Below are 7,355 nucleotides of genomic sequence, written 5' to 3'. Positions count from 1 at the left end.
TTGAAATCACTACTTATTTAGAGTAATGTTTTTTTATATAGCGTTGTTGTAAAATTGTTTTTTTTTTCCTTTGGTCTATATAATACGACAATTCGGATGGGAAATTAAATTAATTACCAGTATATGGCATTATGACAAAATGAATATAGTTTTCACTTATATTTATTATCTATTTTTATTGATTAGGATGATCGATGAATCGATATACAAAATTTATAATTTATGACATACTCTCTCCATCCGAGAATACAAGTCCCAAATTTTTCATTTTCGTTCATCCGCAAAATAGGAGTCCCGGTTCTCCTTACAATATTTAGACACACTAAATATCCCCTCTATTCTCATTAGTTATAGAAATGTCATTACAATTTTACCTCATCACACCTTTCATTTGTATGAATTCACTCTTACTCTCTCTTTATCTCTCTTTCTTGGAAACCCTAACCTAATAGCCCACCGCCTCGTCTCTCTTAAATGGATGCAGTCCTTAGGAAATCCTAACCCCTATATATATATCTCTCTCAAAACCTTAATCCTCTTCCTCCTGTCCATTAGCCTCCTACGACTGAGTGAACCTTTGACACCTCAGAGGGGTCAGTTCGGAGATGAACCCACTGGAAAGGATCAGTGGTCCGCTGACACCAATTCCGCAGTCGTTGACCACCGCCTAATCTCTCTTAAATGGATGCAGTCCTTAGGAAACCCATACCCCTATTTCTCTCTCGAGAAACCCTAATCTTCTTCCTCCTGTCCATTGGCCTCCTACGACTGAGTGGACCTTCGACACCTCGGAGGGGTTGATCCCAACTCCTATTGCAACCCATCTCTCTCCAATCCCCATATACTTGTGGAAGAATGATAATCACAGATTTTTCATATTTTTAAGACCCATATTTAGCTTGTTTTAAATGTCAATCATGCAAATTATGTTCTTAAATTGTACTACTCACTCCGTCCCATAAAAATATGCCCTCTTTCCTTTTTAGTCCGTCCTATAAGAATAAACATTTTCTAATTTTGGAAAGTCTTTTCTCTCTAATGAGGTGGGACTTATTCTCCACTAACAATAATTTAATTACTTTTTCTTTTTACCTCTCTCTTACTTTACCAATTTTATATTAAAATCGGTGCCGAACCCAAAGTGTATATTCTTTGGGGACGGAGGGAGTATATTTTATACATTTTAGTACTTTGACGTATTTGTTGAGAAATGATAGAAAAAGGCATAGAAAAATGTGAAAAAGGGCTAATTTCGAAGACGGACCCACTGGAAAAGGATCAGTGGTATGCTGACACCAATTCAACGGTCGTTGACCACCACCTAATAGACCACCGCCTCATCTCTCTTAAATGGATGCAGTCCTTAGGAAACCCTAACCCCGATTTCTCTCTCGAAAAACCCTAACCTTCTTCCTCTTGTCCATTGGCCTCCTACGACTAAGTGGACCTTCGACACCTCGGAGGGGTCGATCCCAACTTCTATTGCGACCAATCTCTCTCCAATCCCCACATACTTGTGGGAGGATGGTAAACACAGATTTTGCATATTTTTAAGACCAATATTTGGCTCGTTTTAAATGTTAATCATGCAAATTATGTTCTGAAATCGTACTATATCTTATACATTTTGGTAATTTGACGTGTTTGCTGGGAAATGATAAAAAAAGGCATAGAAAAATGTGCAAAAGGGACGATTTCAGAGACGGACCCACCGGAAAGGATCAGCGGTCCGCTGACACCAATTCAGCGGTCATTGACCAAGCTAGCAGTCGATCACCAGCGTCCTAGTGGCTCGCTTCAGAAACGAACATAGCCAAGGAAGTCCCAATCAGCAGTCGTCGAACCTAAGTCAGTGGTCGCCGAGCTAGCCACATAGAGTTCAGATGAAGTCAATGGTCCGTTGAATATAATGCAATAGCCTCAGTTCGAGCCAATTTTGTCGGCGATCATGTTGATGTAAAATCAGTGCCTAATGCGTACCATTCTCTTCGTCTTCGAACTTACAATTGGTGTTTTATGGAGAAAGTTATAAAAATTCTACGAACATCGCATAGTACAATCAAATCTGACGGAAATTTAGGCGGAAATTCAAATAAGGAAAGAAATTGTTACCTTCTGAAGCCAAGTCTAAACCTTTTTTAAGCCTATATATACTCCATAACTTAATTCACATTATTCACCATCTATACACCACTCCTAGGGAGCCTCCAAGGCTCGTCCGTCTCCACTCCAATCCCTAGTTCCCCCATCTTCTCATCACTTGGAGTTCGGAGCGAGGCAAGAAAAGACTGGAGATTACATACAATTTATCCTTGGGTATTATTTGCTTTGCTTTGTATTTTGTACTTTAATTTATAATTTTGTATACCTCGATCCCATATTTTTAAAGATCGGCGAATGTAATCCTAAATCTTGAAAAACCAGCTAAGTGAGACCCAAACGTGTATAGGAGCATTCAATTGCCATTTTGATCCACGCAAACTCTCCAAAATTGTCATTTTTTAATAGGAATTTGTGGAATTTGAAATGACTCGTGAAAGATATACGTATATTTTATTCTACAAAGCGATTTAAAGAGAATTTTGGTTTAATTCAAACGAACTTTCTCACATCTAGAAACATATTGGAATACCATATGATTAATTACTTGTTTTAGGATTATTTTTATCTTTATGGAAAAGATGACATCACAATATAATGTTTAAGAAATAATTTCTTATCATATATTCCCTTCTTCACACTTTAGCAGCCCCGTTGATATTTTTGCACTCATTTTATAAAAATGAAAATAAATAATTAAAGTGGAGAAATGATAAAGTAAGAGAGAATAATGTAGAGAAGGACTTTTTGTTATATATTAATGAAGGTGATTTCTGTTTCAAAAAGTAAATACATTAACGAAGTTGAAGTTTCATTATTATAGGAGTACTCCCTTCGTCCCATTTTAGCAGTTCCATTGACTTTTCTGCACCCGTTTTATAAAAATGATAGTAATAAATAGTTAAAGTGGAGACATGGTAAAATAAGAGAGAATAATATAGAGAAGACTTTCTTACTTCACTTTAACTATTTATTACTATCATTTTTATAAAATGAATGCAGAAAAGTCAACGGGATTGCTAAAATGAGAAGAAGGGGGTACTCCTATAATAATGAAACTTCAACTTTATTAATGTATTTACTTTTTGAAACGGAAATCACCTTCATTAATATATAACAAAAAGTCCCTCATTTTCGGATCATTTCTACCCTATATATATAGAACAAAATGGTTTTAGTTTCCCACATTCATATCATTTCACTTCATATCACAACAAATGAAATCAGAAATGAAGCGTTCAATTCCCGCAGCTCTTCTCCTTATGCTTATCATCTGTTCATGTAATACTTTTCAATCTCAATCTCACAACATATTTACTTTTTTCTCTAAATTTCAAATCATTTTGGAGAATATTTTAGAAATATATTTTGAAATTAATTTTTTCTTGACATATATATTTTGCAGTTATTTGCGCAGAAAGCCAAAATATGAAGGTGGGAGGTAGATGTGACGAAGAACTCCCTTCAAATGGAGAATTGTGTAATGAATATAAATGTCAAATGGATTGTCGAAGACAACGTGGATTAAGTGGCACAGGACGTTGTAATACGATAAGACAAGTTTGTGGGTGTCGATACAATTGTTGAATGAATAAAAACGTGCGTATATAATATCCTTAAAATGTTATAAAGGGATATTGTTACCAAAGCCACTTTTTATTACATTTCATTCTAATAAAATTGATCTTGTTAAGTTGTGCCCTAATATTATTATCAAAATCGATGTCAATTAGCGAAACTAATTCTTTTATGATTTTAAGTTAAAGATGAACGTGATCGGTTAAATGAATTTAGCAAAACATATTATCTATTGAGTTTTGACACACATGTTATTAATGAACCAAACTTGGGAACTTTTGAAATGAACAAAAATGTTCCGTAATTCGGTAGGTAATTTAAGTAAATCAATCTCTACAAATTAACAATCGTACTCATTTTATAGTGTTGAATTTAGTAAATGTAGTCATTATGTTTAGTATTTAATTTTCTTTATATATTATTGGTTTGCAAAGAAAAAGATTGTTGGTAAACAATATTATATATGTAAAGTAAAATTAACATGATAAATATAAACAAACACATAATATTATTAAGATAGAGCATATGAAAGTATGAAACAAAAACGATGCTCACGAGCTCTTGCTCACATAATTATGTTATGATTCTAGAATTGCACGATATAATCTATCTTGACTAGCTATATAACGTCATTATAGTGAACTCCATGTTTTCAAATCTACAAATTTTAACACTCAATCTCAATCTTCCATTTCTGATTTGGTTGAGATTTGATCAATTATGCACTAAAATGTAGTGGACCTGTAACACTACTATTCTATTAATGTAATAGGAGTGATACAATAATTTGTATGTATTGCGTTTAGAATTAATGCAAAATCCATAGTGGAAACAATATGATTCTCGGGATATATGGTGTGATTCACGCTATTTGCGTCGTGCTAATATGAGAATAAATCCCCATAGCGTAGACTCTAGACACACCAAGTGACATAATGATTTGGTACGGTTATTTGACAAATGGAATTCTAAAAACGTCATATTTCAACTCTACATAACTATTCATAGAAACTAATGTATGTAAATCCTAAACTCATTTCATTATTTTGAAATATGGGAATTTCTCTATAATATTCTGAATCTTACTTATATACTCTCAAGTACGTATTAAATCTAATCGGAGTAATATATGCATACATTATACATGCCTTTGCTATTTTTTTTTTAATTTCTTGAACTTTTACATGCTATAAAAAATACTAATATAAAAATTTGAAATAATTAAAATACGTTACAAAATTTAAGTTAACGGCCACACTTCATTATTGAAATACGTTACAAAGTTTAAGTTAATAGCCACACTTCATTATTGGTATATAATTTACATTTATATGTATATATAAATTAGTAAAATATAAAGGTATATCAAGAAATTCCAATTTGGTGACAACACAAGGATGAATTTTGTGTATAGATATGAAACAAATGCATAGAAGAAAATTCTTACATATACACATGACGGGGTGTGATCCGTTGCTAACTTTTCTTAAGTTGCTAACTTGCTCAACGTAGTGTATTAAAAATTTTATCACGATTATACTGAAATGTCAACATAAACTTAAGTTGATATTTTAATACATTGTGTTGACATTGATATTTAAATATCAATACAGTTTATTAAAATGTCAACAAAAATATGTGTTGACATTTTAATGTGATCGTGTTGACATTTTTAATACACTTCGTTGGTGAGTTAGCAAGTTAAGAAAAATTAGCATTTTAACGAACCCCTGATATTATATATATCAACGTATATTCTACATATATAACAAAGTTTGGTTATTAATTTAATTTTTTAAAAATATATTACTATTGATTATTTTCAATTTTTTGTACTTTTTTGTACTAGCTGTAAAAATTATAAATGTACGTATATATTTCTACCCATTAGATACAGCTGAGACTTGAGAGTCTGTAAGGAATGTTCTAAATTTTTTGGAGAAATTCCCATAATTTAAAGTTATAATTAAATTTAGATATACATTCATTAGTTTCCATTTGTGGCCATGCATAGTTGGAATATGATTTTTATAGATTTTCATTTGTCAAATAATTATTTGTTTGACATACCAATTCACTATGTTATTTGGTATGTCTAGACTAGGGATCTTTTCTCTTGCTAATAAACCTTATATGTTAATTCAATGTTAACTTATTTGAATGTTATGCTGAAGTTAATTTAATGTTAACGTTTTTTTTGTAATAACATATTTCTCTTCCCAATGAAAATGGTGTGGTTCACGCAATTCAATGCCAAAATCTCATTCCAAATAAATCACACTGTCATTAGAAATAATTTGGACCTTAATCTTATGTTCAACCAGTTTTTAGCTCTATATATAACACCAAAAAATTATTCAATTCCCATAAGATCATCATTGTATTGTTTTTTTTTTGTGCAACAATCAGATATGAAGCGCTCCATCTTTCAAGTTGTTCTTATCCTTGTTCTCATTCTCCACACATGTAAGATTTTTCAAATTCAATTTCACGTGATATGTCTCCAAATAAATACTATATCATGTAGCATGCAAAAAATACCAATAAAGATGATATTTTACATTTATACCATAGTATTATACTTTCAACTTTAGAACACCATATGTGATTGCATTTGTCAGCCTTTTAATTTTACATTAAGATGAGATTATTACTGAGAATTCATTCATTCAAGACTAAGCAAGTGAAATAAATTTCACAATACGCCACTCATTTGAAGACGGATAAAGTATTTTAATTTTTCCCCTTTTAGTAAAAAAAATATAAGTCATGTGAAATTTTGTATATTAAAATTAAATTAAGTGGGAACTGTATAATTTGTGCAGGTAGCTTAACGATAGCAAGGGAAGGGCAATGTACTGAAGAACTTCCGGCAACAAAAGAACTATGTGACCGTAAAAAATGTGTGACAGACTGCAAGAAAAGGCACGATCTCTTTGCTAATGGACGTTGTGAAGTATCCGACCAATGTACTTGTTTCTATGATTGCAATACCAAATAATTGCATTCATTAGAATTATATAAACGGTATCTCCTTAATTAGAGATCCATCCGTGAAAATAAAATAGTTAGTATTTGTAATGAATTTTTACCATAAAAGTGGCATTAAATTTCTTAGATAAAATAATAATGAGATAGCATATAATACACGATAAAATAAGCTTAAATTTTAGTTTGAAACGCTATCTGGTTTGCAATATTTATACAATGCCTAGTTAGCCCATATTTACTTATACACTTTGAAAAATATCTTTTTCAACCAAATTAGCCCATATTTACTAATAAGTATAGACAATGCGAAACATTAATGTATTCCTTTAAATTGAGAAAAATATAAGTGTATAAATTAAAGTTACTTGCGATGACATTTAAGGCATGGCTAACACATCATTTTAACATTGGGGGTCCAATTCACTGCTATAGAAAATTTTAAGGTAATATGAGATTAATTGAGAAAAATATAAGTGTAGATAAAGTTATATGTGATTCATTGAATAATACCATTTCTATTGAGGGATGTTAAAAGTGGTTTACATGATCAATCATGTTGTAATTATATATGATTCGGGAATCCGTTTGTAACTGTTACGTAAATAATATGAATTGAAGATTATTAAATCCATTACAGTACTATTTTTCATTTGTAGTGATAAATTAACAAAATTGTATATACAAAA

At 31.4% G+C, this 7,355-nt stretch overlaps 1 long non-coding RNA gene across 1 annotated transcript; it reads left to right on the top strand.

Annotated features, from left to right (window-relative positions):
* Positions 1 to 3,284: 3,284 nt before the first annotated feature.
* LOC125211743 (uncharacterized) lies at positions 3,285 to 3,793 on the top strand. The gene is made up of 2 exons (XR_007174562.2): positions 3,285 to 3,381; positions 3,506 to 3,793. It is a non-coding gene; the product is annotated as an uncharacterized LOC125211743 (long non-coding RNA).
* The last annotated feature ends 3,562 nt before the right edge of the window (positions 3,794 to 7,355 follow it).

The sequence above is a fragment of the Salvia hispanica genome, chromosome 3 (assembly GCF_029641045.1).
Source record: "Salvia hispanica isolate PSC_SH4W2 chromosome 3, Shi_PSC_v1, whole genome shotgun sequence".
NCBI lineage: Eukaryota > Viridiplantae > Streptophyta > Magnoliopsida > Lamiales > Lamiaceae > Salvia > Salvia hispanica.
Note: the sequence above shows the minus strand (reverse complement) of the source record. Positions and strands in the feature narration are given on the sequence as shown.